This window comes from Stenella coeruleoalba (genome assembly GCF_951394435.1).
Source record: "Stenella coeruleoalba genome assembly, chromosome: 2".
Taxonomy (NCBI): Eukaryota; Metazoa; Chordata; class Mammalia; order Artiodactyla; family Delphinidae; genus Stenella; species Stenella coeruleoalba.
In genome coordinates this window covers 148909742-148934838 of record NC_137147.1, presented here as the reverse complement: position 1 = coordinate 148934838, position 25097 = coordinate 148909742, and the positions used below count along the sequence as shown (strand labels likewise).

The 25097-nt window shown below is 44.8% G+C and overlaps 1 long non-coding RNA gene across 1 annotated transcript in view; it reads right to left on the bottom strand.

Annotated features, from left to right (window-relative positions):
* LOC307182122 overlaps nt 1-22728 on the bottom strand; it is a 229442-nt gene extending 206714 nt beyond the window's left edge. Inside the window, exons 1-2 of the long non-coding RNA XR_013827125.1 lie at nt 22455-22728; nt 18274-18386 (exon numbers count right to left, since the gene is read on the bottom strand). This is a non-coding gene — a long non-coding RNA (uncharacterized lncRNA). The remainder of the gene's footprint in view (nt 1-18273; nt 18387-22454) is intronic.
* Nucleotides 22729-25097: the final 2369 nt, after the last annotated feature.

Here is a 25097-nt window from a genome sequence, read left to right as displayed (position 1 = left end):
GAAGGAGAATGAGGGGGCAGAGGGTGGGGGAGGGGAACAAATATGTGAGGGGCCGGGAGTCAGCAAGGGAGCCAAGGAGGACTAGACCAGAAAAACGGAGGCAGGAAAGAAGACGAAGGGCCCAGATCAAGCTGCCAAAGTAGAACGGGAGGCCTAAGAAAGAAGCAGAACCTGCATGTGGAAAAACTGAAACCACCAAAAGATAAAGTGCTTTGGCTACAAGTCCAGAAACTGCAACCATGGTAGCTGGCACTTTGTTGGCATTCGTTAGCCAAGTTTTATGTAATGTTCTTAAGTATTCTTCCTTTGTTATTATTTTTTTACCATGTCCTATATTATGTTAACCAGGGGGCCCATCCCAAAAATGTGCCTGAGGCCACAGGAAAGGGAGCTACAGAGATCTAAACCTTTTCGGGAACAAGGACCCAAGGACATCCCCAAGTCTTTGGTTGTCTTTTGAGAAGTTACAGAGAACTCAGCCCTGCCTGACATCCAAGGCAGGTACTTGGCAAACTCATGTCGTTGAAACCGATGTGGTCCCCCATCCTGTTGGGGAGGGAGAGCCACAGACAAAGATAAATATGAGAGAGATGGGGAAAGGCCGTCATGTAACATTTCCAAACACACCACTTCAGAGAGTGTGCGGAGGAGGAAATGAGAACCGGTCATTTCAAAAGCAAAAAAGCAAAGTAAAAGCCCCACAGGCACCCAATCCACACAATCCTCCTATGCAGAGGGGAGTCACTAGATCTACGGGAACCGCCAACCCCAGGAATGCTCGAGAATCCTCTTGAGGAAACAGCCTCACTGTGGTTTTCTGAAGAGTGTGAATCCCCCCCAGTCCAGGCAACGGTGCCACCCACAATCCAGTTGGCGCATATCAGAAACCCTGTCCCAGTCTACCTGGACTCCTCCCCCTCCCCCTCCATTATTATCCATCCCCACATCCTCGAAATTGTAAACATGGCTCAGGCCACCATCCCATCTCACCTGGGGTAGCTTCCCAATGGCCTCCCTGCAGCTGTGCTTGCTCCCTCTAATCCACTGTCCACCCTGTAGCCGGATGATCTAAAAAAAATGCTACTCTCATGGTAGCTTGCTTATAGCTTCTCACTGCCCTCGAATCAAGTCCAAGAGATTGAGCCCGGGCTACAACATCTGCTGGGATTGGTCTCTGCTATCTCTCTAGCTCCATGCTACAACTCTCCCCCTCTCCACTGCTGGACCCCCTGGCCTTCTTCCAGTCCTGTGAATGCACAAATTTCTTTTCTGTCACATGGCTTTAGCATCTGTAATCTGTATGTCAGGGTCTCTTCTTTCTGTGGTACAGGCATTATCCCTTAGAACCTGCTGAGGGAAGGGAAATATCAACAGAAGGGGGCCATATAGTCTCCCTGGCTTCCAGGGTCCTCTGCTGGTCTGTACTCTCTGCCCCTTTAGTAATTGCAGGATGTAACACAAAGTCCTTGGAAAACCCCAAGTAGCTCCCCCGTCTCCTTACCTCCAACACCACCATGTCTGTTCCCACTGACAGACTACATAGTAACTCCAAATTAGTCATTAGTAGTTGTTTTCCTGAAGGTTTAAAAGAGCATCCCTAAATGTACCCAGTGGAAGAACAGGGAGTTCTCACTTAGGCTAACTTGTCCCTTGGGCTGAAGTGAGGGTGTAAAGCCTCACATTAGTCTTTGAATAGACAATGGCCCTATTTCTCCACCCTTGCTATGCAACTTTGTACCCACTTTTGAGCTCCTCTCTGAACTATCCAAATCCAAAGCTGTTGTGGACTGAATATCTGTGGCTCCCCAAAATTCATATGTTGAAGCCCTAACCTCCTATGGGGATAGTATTAGGAGGTGGGGGTCTTTGGGAGGTAATTAGATATAGATGAGGTCATGAGGGTAGGGTCCCCATAATGGGATTAGTGCCCTTAGAAGAAGAGGAAAAGACACCAGAACTTCTTTTCCATGTGCACACACACCAAGAAAAGGCCATATGAAGACACAGTGAGAGGGTGGCTGTCTGTAACCCAGGAAGGGGGCCCTCACCTGACACTGAATCTGCCAGCCCCTTGATCTTGGACTTCTAGCCTCCAGAACTGTGAGAGATAAATACCTGTTGTGTAAGCCAGTCTATGGTATTTTGTTATAGCAGCCTGAGCTGACTAAAGCATTCCTCAGAACACTTACCCCTCTCAAGGGGAAACCACTGTGCCTCTGGCTCAGGTGTTGGGAGATGCTAATGGGCCATTCCTCCTCCCAGGCTTCTTCTTGCCTGGAGAGGCAGAGTCCCAGTGATTGCTTCATCTGCACTTTGGTCTTTCTCCCCAGGGGATGCCCATCACTGGTTTCTTCCTGAATCACCTACAAGCATATGCCACTATGGAAACCAATTTTTTTCTGAGAATGACAGTCTAGTCTATGAAGAAAACCTAACTCTGACCTTGTGAAATAACACTTGCCTTTTTATGCCATATGTGTATTTGTCTCCTTTCTGAACTATGTTCATTACAAAAAGCCCCTCACCTCAACCTTCACCCCCACATTATCTGAGATTGCATTTCAGGATGGAGGGCACTATCTCCACACAGCTTCTCCCTGGAAAATGAGGGAGGGTCCATTTCAGTTCCTCTCCACAGGCATGCTTTTCCTTCAGACTGCAATGTTCCTTCCTCCCCAGTTCCATTATCTAAATGGCTTCTGATTGTCTTTCACTTCTCAGCTCAAAGTTCCTCAGGGAGTTCGCTCGCTCGCTCGTTCGTTCGTTCGTTCGTTCATTCATTCATTCCTTACTTCCTAGCTCTGTACCAGGCCCTGGACCAGATGTTGGAGATACAAAGATGAGCCAAGACAAGCATGTCCCTTATGGAGCTCATAGTTTTGTGGGACCAGACAATCAAGTTTGAAGGCATAGAGTGCCACTGTGATAAGCTCCAGGAATGCATCACTGGACAAATTGGACCCATTTAGGGAGGGCAACAAGGGAGATGTATGAGCATTCCAAGCAGGGGAACAACCCATGGAAAGGTCGTTCATCAGGAGGGAGCAAAGCACGTATTAGGGATTGAAAGAGGGCTGGGGTGGCTGAGGCAGAGAGTGTAGGCTGTTTTAGTACGAGTTTGGGGAGAGGGAAAAGGACAGAATATCAGGACTTTGTAGGATATGCTCTGGAGTTTGTCTTGACTCTTAAGAGCAAAGAGACATTGAGATTTTCAGTGTTGGGAAGGGGGTGGCGGTGTGGAAGTGTAGATGAATAGAGGTGAGGGTAAGGGTGGCATGATCAGGTTTTCCTTTCAGAAGACCACCGTGGCTGCATTGTGTAGAATGGACTGCAGGGGCCCCAGGGTTGGGGGTAGACCCGGTACTACAGTGGTAAAGGGGTACTACAGTGGTAAAGGCAAGAGACAACAGTGCTAGTGGAGACAATGGCAGTGAAAATGGAGAGGGGTGCAAAATTCTGGAAGATACTTAGGAGCACAATCCAGGGGCTATGGTGTGGGATTGGTAATCGGGAGTGAGAGGGTATGAGGATGAGTCCTTGGTTACTGGCTTTCACACAGGCGTTGCGGGTGGGAGTTCTGTGTTCCCAGATGGATAGGACTAAAATAAGACCTGGTTTGGGAGGGCAGATCATGAGTTCTATTATGCCCTCCCTGTACAAACCCACCCAGCGCTCAGCAGTGTTGTCATTAATCACCATCTGGGTAGTTATGTGTTTACTGTATGAATTTTCTGGACAATTATTCATTCCACGAGGGTGGGACTAGAGTTGGTCTCATTCACCAGGAAATCCACAGGGCCTGACTTGCTGGCATTCAGCAAATGTTTGTTGAATAGATTAGTAACCATCTGCCTCGGTCCGTGTGCCATTTGAAACATTCGCCATTTCTGTAGCCTCCATGTATCCCAAACTGAATTTGTAACTAACCTTGCATGTTGGGAGTTGAAAAGCGCTGCGCTTGGAATCAAAAGATCTGGGTTGAAAACCTACTAGTTATGCGCTATGTTAGCCAAAGGTCTACAGATGAGTCAGAAATATTCAGAAACATGTTCCCTCTTGGGTAGAGCAACCTGGAAGCCAGGCCAGTCAGAATATAAACACAGCAAACTGAGAAGTGGTGATTATCATTCTGAAGGTGCTAGCTTTAATATACCTGTAATAGCTTATTTTACTTTATCATTTCATTTTTATTATTTTTAAATGGTGGGGTCCTAGAGGGGCCTCAGAGTAGATCAGGGGTCTCCAAGAAGGGACTGAGTTTCCCCCCAACAGTGGGGCTTCCCCAAAAGGAATTTCTCTAGGAGACATTTCTCTAAAAGACATTTGCCTTCCATCATTCTTTCCTTGGGAAGAAGTCAGAGGTCAGAGGGGTTAGGGTGTGAGCTCTGAGTCACGTGGGGGAAGGTGGGAGCCCAGCCTCAGGAGTCCTGGTTCCAGACCCAACCTGCCATGTGGTGATGGAGAAGCTAGCCCCAACCCAGCCAGAGCCTGAGTTTCTGCATGTGGAGAATGAAGGCCTTGTACTAATTTAATGCTGATTCCCAGGGTGGCACTAGGCTTTGGGGGTGCTGCTGCAGAGGCAGGAGAGGTGGTAGCTTACAAGGCTAAAATCAAGGAGGTCAGAGTTGGTGGGATGAGGCTGCTGACCTGATACCAGGAGGCACAAGTTTAAATCTCCAGCCACCTGGGGTCACTCTGTCGGCTCATCAATAAGGCACCCCTGAACCCCAACCTAAAGTGGGCCCCCCCATTATTTCCTATCATAGTGCCCTAATTTTGAAATAAACTATACAAATTGCACAACTTTAAACTAAATATTTGTGTGATTATGTTTCAAATGTGTCTCTGCCACCAGGCTGTAAGTTCTATTAAATGACCATTCTGTATGAACAGAATTTAGCACAGTGCCTGCCAGGCACAGAGTAAATGGAGATCTGTTGAATGAATGGATGGATGGATGGTTGAATAGATGAATGAATGAATGGATGGATGGATGGATGGATGGATGGATGGATGGATGGATGGATGGAGGAGTGTGTGAGCGAGCGAATATGGAAACAGCAGTTCCCATGCTTCAACATTCCCTGTTGTACTGGGACTTCTGTCTTCTATTTTTGATAAATTCACTCCTTCTTCCCCAATGACTGCTCCCATCCCCCACCCTAGCAGAGTCCACGCCACTTTCCTTGGTCCCAGGAGAAGACCCAGATCTCTTCAGCTCACGTGCCAGGCTCAGCAGTGGGACTCTTTTTACTACTTCTGTGCCTGCTGTCCTGGTAGTCTTTGCTTCTGTGACTAGAAGGGTTAGAAATTAGCCCAGTTCTGAAGATTACTTCACGGGGACTAACTGCCATCCAATTTCTGGTTTGCCAAGAGTTTGCCAATATCTCCAAGATGACTGTGGTCCTGACAATGACAGCAGCTCCATTATTATGTCCTTATTACTTGTCAGGCTGCGCTGAGCACTTCCACATCATCATTCATTCTCCCAGCCATCCTGTGACATAGATGCTATTCTTGCCTCCACTTCCCAGATGAGGGCACTGAGGCACAGAGGGGGCCTGTCCATAGTCATGCAAGTAGCAATGGGCTGAGATGAATTTGGATTCAGGCAGTCTGAGTACAGAGACCATGCCTGTAGCCATACGATAATTTCCTCTTGTCCTAAAAGTGTGTTCCTTTCCGTTGAGTTCCGGCTCCAGCTGTGAGATTTCCATTCTAGGGTTCATATTGGGTCTCCAAGTAATGCCCAACTGCAAAGCGGGTGGGTGTGGAGAGGGCTGCTGTGTCCTGGGGAGAGGAAATATTTTGATTTTTGAGTGTCAATGGTGCATACAAGTTCTGCAGATTGTCCTCCTGGGGCTGCAGGCTGTGCTTTCAGGAAATGCTCAAGTATCCACTCTGGATGTGATCAGCCCAGGGAGGAGGGGCAGGTGCCCAACCTCTGAATGTCAAGTGTGGGCCCAGGACAGCGGTGATTCTCACACCTTGGCTTCCCAACAGAAGGATGCTGAAGCTCTGCTGCATCTCTTTCTCATTGCATTTATTTCAATTTTAAACAATAAGGATTTAAAAAATCAAATTTAGGAATTAAATCCAAAAGTGTGCCAAACAACAGACTATAACACACGGAGGACTGATGAGTATTTCATAAAGCACCATTTTAAAGTAACAGAAACGCTCCCAAATTAGTGCTTTTAACCCTTTTTTTTTAATTGCTTGGATTAAAATCAACTCTTAAACAAGCCTGGAACCAATATGCTGTTGTTTCTTCTGTTTGTATCAATCTTACAGCTGTTGCCTTGCTAGGATTAATTTGTCTCCGAGGGGTTTCAACACTATCCTCCCTAGTGTATTTTCAGAGACCATAATGTCATGTAATCGGGACCATGTTATTTTTGTCTGAATCTCTGGGAGTGATGTAAGAGGAAAAAGGAAACCAGCTAACTCCCAACCATTTGACCAAAGGTTAAATTAGTCTTGGCCTTTCCCCAGCTGGACAGAATGCTGCTCAGTCAAACATTTATTCCACCCAGCAGAATGGAAGTCCTCTTCCTTTCTTCTTGAATTATTTTCCTTACAATATCCTTCCCCATCACGTCCCCAAGTAATATGCCAATACTCGTGTCCCCTTCCTGGGCCCCCACCATCTTTACGTTGTTCATTATGGATCACTGGTACAGAGTAGAAGTGTGTAGAAAAAGTCATACGAGATGAACAAAGATCCTGATGTGGGAACTGGAGGTATGTTTTTCTTAAGAAAGATTTCAAGCTGCTAAGTGGCTGCAAGGAGAAAACACTGCTTGGCTCCTTGGTCTTGTCACCAATGCAGAGGCACAGTGTTGCCAGCATCTCTGGAACACCCTGATGGCTCTGATTGCAGCTTCTTCTGAAGCCAAGCAGGACAAGCCAAAAACCCCACATGAGCCAGCAGATGGTCCTCTTATGAGACCCATAGACATGCTGACTTTCACTCCATCAAACTTATACTTCCTGTAAGTACAGGAAGCTCTCTCGGAGCCTGAGAGCAGGTCTTGAAAAACTAACATCTCTCCATTGGCACTATCTGTTTTGTATTTGAAGAAACTTTAGGGCATGAGTTGTGGCTATTGAATGATGTAACAGGCCCAGTGAAATAGTCATGTTTCCTTTAGCTGTTTTTCTTTTGTCAGCAAGCCGATTTATCCAGTGGTAAACTAGTGTCTTCTGAAAAAAATGTCCCCCCTCCCAGGAGTGGGGGACACTTTGGTAGAGGAGAATGATCTGGGACTTCGGAGCTAGAAGAGCTGGAAAAGCAACAGCTGACATTCATTGAGACTTCACCAGGTCTGTGCCAAGCACTTTACGTGCATGATTTCCTTTGGCCTATGCAGTGATTCCAGGAGGCAGGTACTTTTGTTGTCCCCATTTTCCAAGAAGGAAATTGAGATTTTTAGAGTTTGGGTAACAGGCCTAACATCACAGAGGCAGGACGTAAGAGCTCAGTCTGGGGGTGTCAGGACAGGTTTCCCAGGCTGCTCCCTATTGCTTCCCTGGGAGTGAGCTGTGGATGCGGCCTCAGCGTCTTCCTCCCTGAAATGGGAACAGTAAGACTTGTCTTTCCTACAGAGAGGGTGGTTATAAGACTCGAAGGAGGTACGGATGTGAAAAAAAATGTGGGCCTGTGAAACAATATGCAAATGTTTGTCATTTTATGGTGAAGTGAGGAGCACCAGGGACCCGCTGCCTCATGAGCCTCTGTTTGTAGCCTGAGCTCTTGTAATTTGTAGGATAGTTTGTGGGGATGGGGGTCTATGTGGACAGTAGTGGTGATATTTCAATTCTTAACGGATGAAGTGTAAAATCAAGTAGAAGCAAGAAAACAGGAAAGGGATCTAAGACAACAAGGGCAACTCAGTGTTGTGGAAAGAAGAGAGAAGACAAGATGTTGCAGTGTCAACCCTCAGGTCAGTTACTTTCCCTCTTGCCTCCTAGCCTGCAGTCCTCACCCAATCAAATTCTGTCAGATGCATCCCCCAAAGAGCTCTCACATCTCACTCCCATCGCCACTCACCTTGTCACAGCCTCTACCTGTTCTCTATACCTCTAGTCTCATCCCTTTCCTCCACCCTGCCATCAGAAACCTTACCCTTCAACGGCTACACAGTTCTTTGAAGAATTGTGTCTAAATTCCGAGCATGAGTTACTGCCCTTTAGGACCCAGACACTGCTAGGACCTGCAGCCTCAGCCACATCTCACAGCCCTATATTCCAGCCACATGGAAGCACTGGCCATTGCCCATGCCTGACATTTCCTCTCTCAACCTTTGGGAGGTGGAAAAGGTGTGCTTCCCTTCCTTACCTAGAGAACTCCTATGCGAGGTCCAATTCATGAATTGTTCTTCTGTATATTCTGATTGGACTGTACTTGAATTATCCAACAGTACTGTAATAATTTAATACCTGTCATTCTCACTGAGGATTTCTTAGCTGTGGGAACTGTGTGTTAATCTCTAGAACTATAATCCCCAGTATTGGTGTCTGGCACATAGAAGGCACTTGAGAGAGGTTGTCTGAAAGGATGAATGAGCCTCTAAATTTGGAATTGGGCTTGAACGCAAGATGGGTCTTCCTATTCTCTTTGTTCAGTTCACTGTCTGCGTTCTACAAATTTTCATGAGTTTTTCAACAACTGTAGAGACTGTATTCAGATCTTATGATGTGATATGGCTACTTCTGATTATTCCTGAGTTGGGGGAGTGGGTGGTAGGTAAATTATCTTAAAGCCAAAAAGAAAGCTTTTTTTTTTAATTGGAAGAAGAAAAGATTTTGGTTCAGCACAAGGTTTGAACAAAATCTCTGCCAGCCAATTAATCCAGGAAAATGAACTCCCCACAACTCCCTTATCTGCTCTTCTCAGTGGTTTAACAGAAACAACTAGAATGTCATTGATGCCACCATGTTATCCAAAGGAGCAAGATTCAGAGCTGTTCTTCCCATCAAAAGGAAACTATATAAATTCTGCAAGCTGAGGCATGTTTCCGTTATTTTTTCATGAAAACCTATTCCAATTCAGTGGGTTAACCACAGCTGTTTTGGAGATACACTGTATTTAGGTGTATAGTCTCAAAGCCAAAATGTCAGAGACATTTTAATTAGTTGACTAAATATTAATTCATATATATATATTCTGTTCTGAATTTTCCCCATCAACCAGCATATATAATAACCTAAAAATAGATATAGATTTAACTTTTAATTTTTGCTAATCTGATTACAAATGAGAAATCCTGTGTGGCTAAAAGCAACAGCAACAACTTCAGCTAAATTAAAATGAATAATGTCCACTGAAAGCCTCTCTTTAGAAATATTTCTTGGGCTTAGCCAGAGTTCTAGATGAAACCAACTTATTTTCTAGGAAGTTGCTATACTGGGAACAGTAATCTGGTTCAGTGGTTCACAAGTACTAACCCAAGGATTAGTGTAAGGCAGGTGGCACATGGAGCTTGAAAGGAGATTTTCAAAAGTGTTATTTCCAGATCCCCCTAGATATTGGGTTGGCCCAAAAGTTTGTTTGGGTTTTTCCATAAGATGCTTGGAAAAACCCAAACGAACTTTTTGGTCAACCCAATAGATACTGATTTGGTGTGTCTGAGTTTCGGGGAGCCTGGAAACCTGTACCTTTGCAAAGCCCCAACTAATGTTGATGCGAAGTTGGGTTTGAGGTCCACTCCCATCCCATCCTTCACCTTGTATGGGTGTAATTTAAGATAGCATCTTGGTACTTCTTTAAGTGGCATCTCTGTCAGGACCTAAAATATGTGGCAGTGCCCTGCATGCTGGTGTTCTACAGCGAGAGCCACAGGCTAAATGAAAATGTGTTTGCCACTCAGAGAGCCAAATTTTGGTATTCTTGGGCAGTCAACAGCCTCTTCATATGTAAGTGATTTGTCACAGATTATTCTGGAGAAATTCTATTACGTAAGAGAAGTGAAATGGCCTAAGAAAAGCCACTCTTCAGCAGCCTCTGCTCGCACGAATTCTGAAGTTTTTCTCAGACGAGGGTGGGAAAGACCAAGTCTTTCAAGATAGACTGTCCTCTTCATCTGGTACGGATCTGGCCCATGCATCTAAATGCAAGGGCCTCTCCCCCCGAGGTCAGCAGAAATCAGATACCTCAGCCTGTTCTCCCAGCTGTATATCAGAGGCCTGACTGAGGGATAAATGTTCTGGGAAAGCTCTTCAAGGATGAATGGGGATGTAGCCACCTTAGGACACCCAGTAATGGCTGGACTCTTTTATTTTGAAAGCTGGGTCAAGCAGAAACAGTGAGTTATTGGAAGATGGCTCATGTCCAAGGCAGCAGGTGCCCACTGGACATCAAATTGTTTCTTTCAATACAAACCATTAAGCACTCTACACTTCCTTATTTGTCATTAGATATGTATAATAGATTTTAAAGCATATATTTTTAAAATTATTTATTTATTTATTTTTGGCCACACCACGCAGCTTGCGGGATCTTAGCTCCCCGACCAGGGATCAAACCCATGCCCCCTGCACTGGAAGTGTGGAGTCTTAACTACTGGACTGTGAGAGAGGTCCCTAAAGAATATTTTAATATTTAAATTATCTTGCTCACAAACATGGGAAAAAGAATTTTAAAAAATCACTCCAGCTGATTGTACTATTCCTATCTAGGCAAAGAAAGTAATTTAAGTTTGGAGAAGTAGCTGAATCCTCGTTTTTCTTTGTTATAAGTTGGAATGAATAGATATAGATTTGTATTTCTTAGTTTGCTTTTCCTTAGTTCCTTGATTTCTTGTTATAAAAGGAATTTCCCCAAAGGGAAGACAATTAACTAGGCAACAGCAGACAAAACTGCTGCTATTGAGAGAGAGAATTTTAAGTTAAGTAGCATGAATCCAAGTGTTCAGGAGATCAGCACTAGTAGCAGAGATCATTTCAAAACCTCAACACATTTTACATATTTCACCCTAAACCCAGATACTTATTATCTCTAGAATTGTGTAGAGATGAATCCTAGAATCACTGGTTCTTCAAGGTGAAATGAACATAGTGAGGCCCTTATCCAGTCCTGTCTTTACAGATGAGGCACCAAAGCCCAGATCAATTGTGTCATCTCAGGCCATAGAGATGTCAGTGGCCATGCTGACCCTGAAACCTAGGATTGTGATAAACACCCAGGCCACAGCCCTTCCTTTTCCAACCTTGAACGGTTAACCCTGGGACGAGGGATTAAGACCCTTGACCAAAGGAAACAATTGTGTGGCTAGTATGTGTTTCCTTAATGCTGACAACTGACTCTGTCATTGCACAGTCCTGTTTTCAGGATCTCCAGTTCCTCCCCAATCTCAAAAAATCAGTAATGTTAAAAGAAGCCCTTTCCCTGTACTATGTTCAAGGCCCTGTACTATGTTCAAGTGTCTGAATAACCAGCACATGTTCCATCTTTCTCTCTGGTAGTTGTCAAGAACAGTGTCTATGAGGATTCATTCCCTCCATCTAGTCACCACCTTGTGCTCGACTTTTCCTTCAGATCAGACCAGTTCCTCTGCAGCAGAGAACAGCTCATGGTCCTACTGCTTCCCTCTGAGGAGACCCCAGTGGACTGCTGCACAGAGGGGCTGCAACAAAGTGTATGTAGGCAAAGTCTCTCATTTCTTCCTTCCTCCCTCCCTTCCTTCTTTCTTTTTCCCTCTTTCTTTCATGTAATTCACCCCAGTCCCAGACATTTGAAACCTAGGGTGCACTGAATGAGTCTCACACCACGTGTTAGTAGCTGGAGGTTTCCCTCACATTCTTCTTCACTTCACCCCATATCACGTACATTGGTAGTACAGTCTACCTACCGCCAACAGCAGACCTTGCCATGTGAGTTTCTTTTCAGTTTCAGTAACTTTCAGTGATAATTTGGAAAGCATTCTACTAACAGTGCATTTCCTATTTCTTTAAGGAATTGAGATTTGTAAGCATAACTTTCCCTCAAAGCTATTGGTACTATATCCTTTCCTTTCCCTTCTTAGCAATTTATTTGCCATGGCTGCTCTGATGGACAGACATTATCTTGGTATTAGGGTCTAAGCCTCAACAACAATGTGTAGGTTCTTCACCAACCCCAAAGAGAATTCACTTTATGAACAAGCTTTTAAAATATTAATTCTTGCTGGTGGCACTCACTGGTCATTATTACAAATCTGTCCGAGTTATTTCTTAGGGTGGAGATTTAAAAAAATCTTTTGGCATACAGAGGGACATTCACTGACATCCCTGGCTTCATCAACAAGCACTGAAGTTAGAGGAGAGATGCTGGAAGTAAATCCTATGCATTGAGGAGTGTGCTCAACAACTGCTATAGACACTCAGACACTGGAAAAGGAAGATATGCCACTAACAATCTCCTGAATGCATGTAAAATATGGTAGGTCCGTACTAGAAAAACAAAAATTCTCAGATGCTATTGTGAGAACCCCATCACCCAGAGTGGTCCAGGGGGCAGTGGGAGCCTGAAAGATGGCTAGGCTGAAGAGCCCACGCTCCATCCATCACCTTCAAAGCAGCAGCCTGGGTGGGAGTGCTTACCAGGGTGGGCTCCACTGGGCAAACAAGTGTCCCATTTGCATTTCTTTGTTGCACTGTTTGCATTTTGCACTTCACCACTTGTCAGTACCCAAAGGTAGAAGTTCATTAAAATATCCTCCTCCCTCAGGAGATAGGGTTTCCCTTTTCCCATAGGAAAAGACTTCAGGGAAGTCCAAGGTGGTCCTTTTTCTTCAAGACAAAGGAACTTGGTGCTCAGAAGCTTCTCCTTTGTTTTCCGAGCCCCTTCCTCTTCTCATTTATATCTAAATTTCACGTCTCCTTGGACATATCTACCCCACTCTAATAAGCCTCCTTAGATTAACTTTGTGGGTTAGAGAGAGTTAAGCACTTGACTCTATTCACATAAACTTTTGTATGGACAGTGGGCCTGACCAGATGGAGTGGGATCAACCAACACTTCTCTGCAGATACACACCCTGCGTTTGAGAGCTGAGCATCGTTGTTCCCAGAGGCATCTTCTGGAGGCGCTGAGCACTGACTCCCACAGAGACAAGTATTTTTCTTAATATTTCTGTCATCTCCAGCTACTTCTGGACCTATTGACAGTTGGCACCCTGTGAAGGGGCGCCCCCTCACATGGTTCACAGCATGTTTGGATGAGTTTTTGAAACTTTTCTTTAAAGGTTACTTGGCTCTATTTATCTACTTACGCTTATTTGCCACCCAAAACTAAGATAAAAGTGAAACAGTTGGAAATTATGATCACTGTTTCATAATGATATTTCTGACCTTTAATGAATCTTGGATTAAAATATTTCTTCGTAGGAAAGGTAACTACTTTTCCTTAAAAAGATACCAGTATGCAAATTCTGCCCATAAGGCAACATGTTTGAAAATGGCTCTGTTAGAGACTATCTACACAAATATATGTTCTCATAGAGGATGTTTTAACATGTTTCTATCCCACCTCTGTAAAAACAACAAAAACTGTATTTCAAACCTTTTTCATTGCCTGGTTTTTAAAACTTAATTTTAAAGTTGCCACTTAATTTAGTAGAAAGTTAAATCCTCTCTAAAACTCTTGGGCAAACTACTCAAACTCTCTGAGTCTCAGTTTCCCCCTCTGTAATTTGGGGATAATAATGCTACTTGCCTCCCTGAGTCTTAGGGACCAAATCAGATAATATGTGAAAGTGCTTTGGAATACAAATATTCATTGTTAGTGATTTCCTTGGAGCACTGATTGGGAACAAGAGAACCATCATAACCAGGATGTGTTTTGTCTTTGCCCTCAAGCAAAATATTCATGCCATGAGTTAGCCTTTTACTGGGGCTGCACTTTTCCTAAGGAAGTCTGGCGAGATGTGTGTAAAGAAAAAGACATTAACTTTTTACAGGCACAGAAATGAAGCTGATTCTGAGTGCTTTTATGCCTTGGAGAATTTAACTTTGTATTATTAGAGCACTAAGCCTTGGAACCAGAATCTGAACCAGGAGCGTAATTGAATCTCTCTGGTCTTAGTTTCCTTATCTGTAGAATGGCATTAGGCTAAATGTGGGCCTTCCCATCTCCCATATGGAATGATTTTTGCTGACCCACTGTAGGAAGGAAGGTAATGACAGTAAAAGCTACATTACTGAGCCCCTTCTACATGCCAGCCACTAAGTTGTTCACATGTATTGTTTCATCTATCTGCACAACAACTGCCCTTGGCAAGTACTACTACTATGCTTATATCAAGAATGAGGAAACTAAGGCAGGAGAAGTTAGATGACTTGGCTAAGCTCAGACAGAGTAAGTGGTGGAGCCAAGGTATGCACAAGACAGTCTAAGTTCAGAGCTGGAAATGTTAACCATACACCATGTTGAGATAAATTCTTTCCTATATATATATATATATATATATATATATAAACTAATCTACAAACACATTCTTATAAGAAATTGAAACTTTCCTGATAGAGCTAAAGTGCCCTTTGACAACTCTCCCCTACCAACCGATGGCAGGCCTCTCCCTTGAGGTAGCCACTGATAAACATTTGGTGTGAATCTTTTTCAGTCTTTTTCTAGACATTTACAAAAATACAAGTGCACTATGGACATATATAGTATGTTTGTGTGTGTGTTTCAACCTACATGGTATCATGCTTTATGTATTATTCTGCAAGAAGCTTTCTTCACTTAACATTATATTTAAAAACACATTGTTTTCCCTCTTCCCAGCATGTGCAAAGGAGTCAGTAAGTGTAATTTATTTCATGGTAGAGCTACATAAAGTGTACTTAACCAATACTGATGGCATCTCACTGTGAATCTGCACTGCTGGGATTACTAGTAAGAATGAGGATCTTTTCATATGATAACTGAACAGGACTTTATGTTTATTCTTCTATTATTTTTCTCTTGAAGAATATATTTATTCTTCAATAGTTTTCTATTGGCTTTTCTTTTTCTTATTGATTTCTAGGAGCTCTTTATATATTCTAAATACTGATAATTTGTCTGTTACATATATTGCAAATATTTTCTCCTAGTTTGTTGGGTACATGCTTTAAATCCTCATAGCACTGCAAACTATATATTACTCTCTCTTCAGTTTTACAGGAAAGGAACATGAGATGCAGAGGATAAGCATCTTGCCTCAAGTCATACACAGACAACAGAGTCAGAATTTGAAGCCTACCCGTCTTATTCCAGACTCAGTCTTACTATCACTCTTGACTTGTCTATTCTAACAGTTCCACTTGGCCAAATGCAAGGATTCTTATAACAGACAATGAATATAAACTCTTTAATTCAACTAGTAAGTTCTCATCCATTTTCCATTAATGTCATTTGGTGTGACAATATGCAAGCAGGTCCAAGAAGTATAAATCAAACCACAAGCCTCTTAAGGCCGGAGCCAAATCTTGCTCACGGTGCTACACCAGAGCCCACTGCAGTGCCTGGTATGTGGACGTGCTGGAATCCATGAGGTGAAAGTTTCTATCTCTAGCAGGCAGAGTTTTACTTGCCTGGTGTTGCCACCCATGGAAGGATTTGTGTTCTTTGGTGTCCATGGGGATGTCTTTCCACCAATGCATCCCTATCCTGAAGCCTGGGTTAAGAGCTGTGTGACTAGATCTTGCCCTGTAGTGGGTTCCCTCTTCCTGACCATTCACTGCTCCTCCTGGATTCCAGCAGAGCAGCTTTCAGTCCACTTGCCAGCCTGGTACACTAGACCAGGGGCTAAAGATCACAGAGCAAAGGAGAAGTGGACCTTGAAATTGCATTTATCTTCAAGAGACCCTCTTCCAGAATGTGCCCCACCCACCTCCTGCAAGGTCCATTTAGAATTTCAGAGAAGAGTGTGCAGTCATCCCTTCCATTTGTTGCCTTCAGTTCTTGGTCGCTTTCCCCTCCCTTTCTGAATCAGTCTTCAAGGCTCTGCCAGCACCTCACTGTTCTGCTTATGCACACTTAGAATCTATCCCTGTTTGGCAGACAGATATTTTCCCCTTGAGGTTGACTCCATGTACTTCGGGTTTTCTTTTGTGGCTTATATCCGCACTTTCTTTTCCCCTAGAAGTTACTGTCCCAGAGTCAGTATGAGGTTAAGTAAGATTCTGGGCTTTGGATATGCCTCTGAATCTCCTAGCTATGGGCCACTGGGCAAGTAAAAAATGCCTGCTATGTAATAGGCTACATGGTAAATCATAACGTTCTCACTCTCTGATCCCTACCCAGTAGTCATCCTTCTAAAATACTTTTGGAAGCAGGGAGGTATTAAAAAAACTAAAATGTCACCTTCTGCATATAACGTCCCCCCAAACTCACCCTAGCTCCTGCTCAAATCAAAGTTTACCACTTTCTTCCGCTGCCTTCCCATTGCAAATTTTCTTCTTCCTAGTACAGCACTTATGATATTACAGTGATTTATTTATTTCTCTGTCTCGCACATTAGACTGTGAGCTCCAGATGACCAACACTTCTCACTGGCTAGGTATTCCCAGCACCTAGTATACGCCTGAAACCGAGCACAGGGCAATCATTCTGCTGAAAGCATAAATAAATGACAGAAAGAAAGGGGAAGTCAAGGGAAGTGGGGATGGGTTCTGGGTGGGTGGCGGCGGGGAGTAAGTGTCAGCGAGCAGAGTGGGAACAATAACAAATGCGTGAGCTGGGGTTGGAGGAGGAGATGAGTGGGGGGATGTGGTGATGGAGATGTGTGGCTGGGCAGAGGCTGGGGGTTAGGGTCCCATCACTTCTGATACTCCACCCCAATGCCTGGAACTCTAGTTCATATACTGCTGCTCCTGAGTTCCTCTCAAATCTCACTGCCATCAACGAAACGGGACTCACGTACCTCCCTCTCAGGGCAGTGGTGAGACTGAAGTGGAACAACGCAATGTGAAGAAACTGCGCAGAGGAGAGGCGCCAGCACGTGCAGAGGAGGAAGCTGGCTCCAAGGGTGTGGCGTCAGTACACAGCCAGGACCAGAACCCAGGTGCCTGGACTGTTAGTCAGAGGTCCCTCCCACTGCAGAGGGCTGCCCCCATGGGAGCTCTAGAGTGAGGAACGTTGGATTTTAAGTAATGCGAAGGAATTCTTCGTATGCTCACACACAAAGCCCATACTCATGGCCAGCTCCAAGGCGAGCCAATTGGATGCTGAGAAACAGGAAACAACCAAGCTATGAAGTAAACTGATCCAAGTGTTGAAAAGATAATTTGTCCAAAAACAGACCCCTCGTGAAGCTTCACTGTGTTATTTATTAGCTAAGGGCAGGAGTATGTGGAAATGGAGGGTTGCTGGGACCACTGCTAGAAGAACCTTAAGGCCATTACTAAGTCAAATAGCAGGAACGAAGGCTCTTTACTCTCCAGGATTTCCATCTCCTTTTCTGGGAAGATTTTTCAGACATGAAATCAGTCAACTTTGGGAAAAAATTTCTGCATTTAAGTTCCTGATGTCACCAAAGACAGGGAAGGGAGGAGGGAAGAGAGGAGGGAAGGAGGCAGTGCCCCTGGTGGAGCTCTTATCTTCCCAGGGGCCTGGGGAGATGCATTTTTTTCACCTTGCCAGGCTCCCTTCTGAGGCAGCACCTGGGGGTCCCAGTCATTCATCCAGCAATTCAGAAGCCCAGCCAGGTGTCTAGCTCTGAGCGCAGGAGACACTTCCTGGCAAGGTTCCATGCTAGGGGCAAAGTCAGTTCTCCCAGCTTCAGGAGTGGAGAGAGAATCTGGGGCTGGACACACCATAGCCCATCAGTCCCATACAGCAGTGGCCTTCAGCAAGGCAATGACAACAGCAAGCATAGGCCTTAAGACACGCCAAGCACAGATTCAAGGGCACCATACATCAGCGCTTCTGTCAGTTCCCAAACACTCCATGAGGATGACGTTTTAATGTCTGTGAGCTTTAGTGCCCCCATCTACAGTAGGGAAGCTCTAGAGGAGACACCCCAAATACCTATAATCAAGCCAGCTGTACCACAATCACTTGGGCTACATGCTAAAAGCACTGATGACATCTTTGGAAAGACACCAAGAAACTGATATCAGGTCTACTTCTGGAAAGAGGGATGGGGGATGAGAGCAGGGCATTGGAAGGAAGCTTTCCAGTATACAAATACTTTTTTTTTTTTGTCTTTTGAGTTTTGAATGTACCGCATGTAATTATTCAAAAATAATTAAAATAACTCACATTTAAAATAAGATGAACCACAAATATATATTTCCAGGTCCTACCTGAGTCCAGAAGAAATGGGGCAGTGTTTTTAACCAATTCTCCAAAATGCCTCTGATGCCAGATTCAAGGACTCCTATCCTCGAGGATGACACTTCCCTCCTGACGAAGGACCCTGTTTTACAGATAAAACTGAGTTCTGAGAAGGTTAAGGATGAGGCCAAGTCACACTGTTGCTTAGAAACAGAACAGTAAGTAAAATCTAGGTTTCCAGGGCCCAGATCTTCAAACATGCTATCCCTTAACCCTCAATCCCACTAGGGCCCCCAGCATCTTCTCCTCTCAATTCTACTTCTCTACACAAGAAAGACTTTTCTTGTCTCAGATCCCTTGCCCTTCAAACCCTTCCTTCAAGCTAATCTGGTAAACTGAGTGATGATGTGTTTAGTGGGTAATAATGGGCAAATGCGCTTTATTAAAAGACACTCATGAACCCTTCTGGAAACATTTGCAATCAATGACTGCGTTTCACTTCTGTAAAGTAATATGGGGGATTCAGTATAACAATTTTTCTAAAATTCTATCCCAGGAGGCAGGGGAGAAAAAGCAACAGACTTAAGTTCCAAGACCTGGGTTGAAAGGTTTACCGTGTGGAAGTCATCTCTCTTTTTGGCTCATTTTCTACATCTGTAAAATGAGGGCAGTAGACTGAATAATTCAAAGGTCCCCTTTAATGCTTAAAATTCTATTATATAATCCCTGCCTAAATCTGTCTTTTCTGTTTAAATCTATATTTTCAACCATAGGCACTAGAAGATATAATTGTCCTTTTGGAAAAGAGTTCTCAGTAACTAAATACTTTGTAGCTCTGAGCACGAGTAGCATGGTTTTAGCCATTTCAGGATTAGGTGGGTGGCAAAGGGGACCATTCAGTGCAAATTCAGTCTTGATCACGAGAAAGAGGAATAGCTTGGGATTCGCTAAAAGAAACTGAAACCAAACAAAAGTTAAACATGGAAAATAGCCTATTAGAATAGGAGAAGACCCAGCACAGGAAGCTGCAGGACAGCATGGACACGCCTGATCTCTAGTGATTTCTGCTCCTGCTGAGGGAAGAAAGCCAGGTATACGTCTGAGAAAGAATGCTCAAGAAGAGATGCTCTATTTTTCATTCCCTTAGGTCCGCCTGTACCAGCTGGGATAAGGAGGCTTGATCTAAGGCTTCTCTCCTGCTAAAATGCAAGTGTCCTGAGAGTCAATACTCTAAGTCTTATCAGCCATATAATCACCCCAAGTGCGTATGAATTTATCAAGTCTTTTTATGAGTAGGGCTTTTAAAATTGTGGTAAAATATACATAACATAAAATGTACCATGTTAACCATTTTGAAGTGTATAGTTTAGTGGCAATAAATACATTCATAATTGTGCAATCAATACCACCATCCATCTCCAGAACTTCTTCATCCTTTCCAGCTGAAACTCTGAACCCATTAAATAATAACTCCACATTTCCTCCTCCCCCACTGCCAGCAACTGCTATTCTACTTTCCATCTCTATGGATTTGACTATTCTGGTACCTCGTATACGTGGAATCACGCAATCTTTGTCCTTTTGTGACTGGCTGATTTCACTTAGTACAATGTCTTTAAGGTTCATCCATATTGTAACATGTCAGAATGTCCTTCCTTTTTAAAGGCTGAATAATATTCCATTGCATGTATGTAGCACATTTTGTTTACCCATTCAAGGACACTTGGATTGCTTCTGTCTTTACTGTAAATAACACTACTGTGAACGTGGGTATCCAAATATCTGTTTGAGTCCCTGTTACGACCAGGTTTTGGCGGAGTGGGAGAACCAACTCCCTACTTCAGGGTTTCTCATAGCCTTCCCATGGCACAGGTCCCCCACCCTCATTGCTTTAGGTCTGTTCACACCCTGGCATCTATCACAGCAGATGGAGCCCCACACACCAGTGAGCCCTCGCTAGTTGGCAGCTGTGTCCAACACCCCCCGGCTCTCCTTCCTAACCAGGAAGGGCCTGGAACAGCACAACTTGGTGGCTCTGTGGAACGTTTTCCTCACAAGCATGGACCTTCCTGCCTCTTCAGCTGAGGACACGGATTCGTGACTCAAACTCACGTATAAGAATATCTTCCGAAGTCTTAATGACCTTCAAAATAGGAAAAAATTTAATTGGAGGGTATGGGAACCTCTCTCCTAGAGTAGGACTTTAAAGGTTACCAAAACATTTCTGAACAATGTGTTGAATAGACAAGACTAAAACTGTGGTTGAGTTTCCTGAAAAGAATTCCTGACAAGCTTACTTATTACAAAGCCCTTGATGGCTCTGAGCGTTAAGTGGAAAAAAAAAAAAAAGACAAGTGTTTCCAATATGGATGTGGCTTTGTGCATTAATTTATTTGTTATCTTTGAGAAGGAAAAGAAAAAAAAAGCCAAATCAGAATCCTGGGTCATCATGCCCCAAGCCCAGCCCTTGGGATTGAGTTTCCAGGGTGGTTTTATTTTCCCTAGGTTCTTTAAGGTTATTGATTCTTCTTGTGGGTAAGCCTTGTAACCAGTTTGTAAGAATAACAGTTTCTTGTGGGAATGAAACAGACAAACAGGCAGCAGAAGAATGTGTTCTGGGCATTTTTCAGGTTTGCTCTCCGTGGCCCTTTAGGCTTAGCTGATTTGATCTAGGTCCCTGCTTGGGACAGGGTTCCTGTTTCCAACATCTGGGCCTGAGCTCCTCTGAAAGGGCCAAGAACTTGCAGAGAGTCATACTCTGTAGCTTCAGGGAAGAGATCTTTCAGATTGTCACTCTTCCATAGGGGTTACCATCCCCTTCCTGAGAATCACTGCTGGGCTTCAATTTATATATTCAAACCAGACAAGTGATTCCCCTCCCAGGCAAAAAAGCCACCATGTTCCTTGAATTAGAGAACAATGACAACAACAATTATAATTTAATAATATTCTATTATTTTGTTACTATAGATAATAAAATAATAACGTCAATACAGCTGACATTTATTCAGCACAAGGTGGTAAAACCCTCTTCTAGGTTAACACTGGCCTCTCTCAACCCTGCTACCTGTGCTTTTAAACAAACGGGAGCCATGATATCCTCTGTGTTAAGAAATCCTTAGATCTCGGTGACTCAGCAAAACTGACTGCGCACCGATGTGATTTTAAATGGTGATTATCCTTCCAGCCTCCCAGCATTCACCAAGATTCCTAGTTCCAATCCCACCATCTAACACAGGTGTCCTCCTGCCTGGCTTCTGCACAAGAACCCAAAGCCCCAATGTGCTAGACCAAGGCCAAGGAAAGTGAGATTTACACCTTCTTTGGGACTATAGCGCTAGTGAAAACTTACATATTTATTCATTTTTAATAGTTGCTAATTTTTTTTTTTTTTTTTTTTTTTGCGCTCTTACAATGGGAACTATTCAGCTCTTTACATGTAACTTTCTTTCTTTTTTTGTGGTACGCGGGCCTCTCACTGCTGCGGCCTCTCCCGTTGCGGAGCACAGGCTGCGGACGCGCAGGCTCAGCGGCCATGGCTCACGGGCCCAGCCGCTCCGCGGCATGTGGGATCTTCCCAGACCGGGGCACGAACCCGTGTCCCCTGCCTCGGCAGGCGGACTCTCAACCACTGCGCCACCAGGGAAGCCCCTACATGTACTTTCTTGTTCCACTCTTACAACAACTGTGTGAGGTAGATAATTTTATCACCCCATTTTCCATGTCAGGAAACTGAGAGTTGGGATGGCTAACTGATTTTCCAAGGGCACACAGCTGGTGAGCCGTGGAACACTTTAGGATTCTGCTCCTTTGGGCACTGGAGAAACTCTTCATGTTACTAACAGGCTTCCCTTTCCGGAATTAGTGTGTGAGATCTGAATTTAAAGACTAACACGAGGGCTTCCCTGGTGGCGCAGTGGTTGAGAGTCCGCCTGCCAATGCAGGGGACACGGGTTCGTGCCCCGGTCCGTGAGGATCCCACTTGCCGCGCGGAGCGGCTGGGCCCGTGAGCCATGGCCGCTGAGCCTGAGCGTCCGGAGCCTGTGCTCCGCAACGGGAGAGGCCACAACAGTGAGGGGCCCGCGTACCGCAAAAAAAAAAAATACTGAAGAGCAGGACAAAAGACAGAGGAGGGACTTGTCACCGGCAAAGCCCATTAACCATTCCCAGGAAATAAAAATAGAGTTTGGGTAATAAAATAAAGCCTAACCTTTTTTCTTTTTCTTGGTGTTTAGTCTGGTTGCTCTTGCTTAGACGGGGCCGCGTGCAGAGGCCTCTCACCCGGCCCTTCACACCAGCGCTCCTGGTGCAAAACGGCGGCGCCCAGCACCTCAGCTCAGGGGCGTGAGCTGAAGCGCGACGCGCAACACTGCAATTCAAGATGGCGGCGGCCGCGGCGGCGGCGGCGGTGGGGGCGGGCTGTGCGTAGAGACGCTGCCCCAGGTGCTGAGATCTGGAGCCCTGAACTGCGCCTGCGCCTGCGCCTGCGCCCCACCCCACCCTAGAACCCCACCCCCTCCCAGCTGATAGGATCCCTGTAAAGCAGCCCCAGCCCGCCCATGGCGTGTCGGGGGAGCGCTTGGACTCTAGAGTCGGAGCCCGCACCTTTCCCTTCTCTGATCAAAGAACAGAGTTCCCTTTGCTTCTAAACCGAACTCAGTCTCATTCTGTTGGTTCAGACAACACGGGGCAAGAAGATCCTTGTTGGGGACTGACTTGGGAGGGTCGGTAACAAAACCATGTAGTAAACGAAATTAGTCAACTCGAGCCGGCTTGGCAAATAACATATATTTCGTTTCACGAGAAGGAGGACAGGGACCTGCTCTTGAGAAACAAACCAAAAAAGCAGGGCTAAAAGACCTTGAAACCATTCAGAGGCGTTCTTGCTCCAGCAGTAATGGCGCCTGGGCCATGCTGGTTTCAAGTTCCTCCTTGCTACATAAATGGCCAAAGGAAACATTATCCAAGAGTTCCACATCAAAGGCTAAATGGCAGGCTGATTTTCCCTTTAATCTGTCCAATAACCAAATGAGGATTAGACAATGTACATGTTTAGGAAGAGAACTTCATGCCTTTCCAGAGTGGACTTCCCTGCATTCTCATTCCCAGCTGGTCCCCACTGAGGAGCGGTTGTTGTGTAAAACATTCACGGTGGCACAGACAGTCGGGCCAGAGCTTGGAGGTCTTGTAATCACGCTATAGAATGTCGGAACAATGTACTGAATATACACAACCAAAACCTGGGGAACAGTTGGAGCCGCATTCACCGCCTTACTCCCAGCTGGCTTGAGGAGTTCAGATGAGGTCCACCTTTGGGAAAGGAGGCCTCCTGGAAACCACACGAAACCCATCCTAAAGAGTCAGGTTCTACATGATGGCCTCAACACTGGATGAGAAATGATGGATTCTAATGTCCTATGGACTGAGCAGCAAAGCAACAGAGTCATTTTGTTTGCACTTTTTGTAGTTGTTTAGAGTTGAATGTGTGCAGCATGACGTCTCAGACCAACAGAAGAGATACATCATCCATGATGTTGTTTAATCCTCACACAACGTTGTGAGGTAGGCAGGGCAGGAATGATCATCTGGATCCTACAGAGGAGGAAGTGGAGGCCCATGAAAGTCAAGTGACTTACGCAAAGACACACACTTGCAAATGGCCAATAAGGGACTTCAGGTGAGGGCTTCTGATCACTTCCCTGACCCTCTGATGCTTTTCACTCTGCGATGTTGCTAATCGGCTGTTTCTGTGTGCAAAGTTGTCACTCTGGATTACCAAGAGGACCTGGAAAAGGTTCTACATTATCCTTCCATAAATTGAATGTATGTGCCTGGCAAGGAGTAACAGCGAGATAGCAAAGCAAACTACCAACTCTTGGCTCTGAGTTGCCATATGAGACCATGAGCTTCACGAGGGCAGTAGCCATGCCTGGCCCGCTCTGTATCCCAGCACCTGTGTCAGCATCTGGCATAGTAAACATTTGTGGAGGTAGGGAAGGGGCGAGTACAGGAGGGAGGAAGGGAGGTTAATTTCTTAGGATCACTGGCCTGCGGTGTTGGCTCTTCTCTCACTAGATTATCAGATTCCCCTAAGACGAGTGATGATAGGACTTTGTAGAATGTGTATTTTCTGGTCTCATTTTGGCTGCATTCGTTTCTCACCGTGGTTTTGTTTTTTCCTTTACTCTTGCTTTTTAATTCATGTGATTTTGTTGTTTTCATTTTTTCTGTTATACTTTAAGCATTGTTGTTGCTGACTAAATATTTCTGGGATATTAGTCAACCAAAAAAAAAAAAAACCAACAACAAAAAAAAACCCCTAGAAAAGTGAATAAATAGCTATATAAACACATGTAAGTAACAATGGGCATTTCTGTTCTATTTGTGCCCCTCCCCCTGCCAAGAATGCAGCCCATGTGACATTAACAAATTCTGTGGGGAGATTTTTTTTCCCAGCAGTCTTGCTATCCCTCCTCTTCATACCTTTCCAAATTCTACTCACTCTTTAACATCTACTACACGGACAGTTTCCTCCTCCCTGACCTCAGCTAGCTAAATACAGCTCTAGTTTCTTCTAACTGAATGTAGCATGTGCTACTTGTGAGCTCTGAGGAGCTCTGAGGCTGGCAGGAGCGTGGGGCAGGGCAGTGCCATGGAACTCTCTGGCCGACCCCCATCTGACCAAGTTACGGCACGTGGTACCTGCTCTTGCTGGTCCATCCCCTATCACAAAAGCATGCCTTGGCCTCCCTCACCTCTGTGCCTCTGCAGGTTACTCCTTTGAGCAGGATTGCCTTCTTCTTGCTCCCTTGCCTACTGAAATTACATTCCTTCCTCAAGCCTTGTTCAAAAC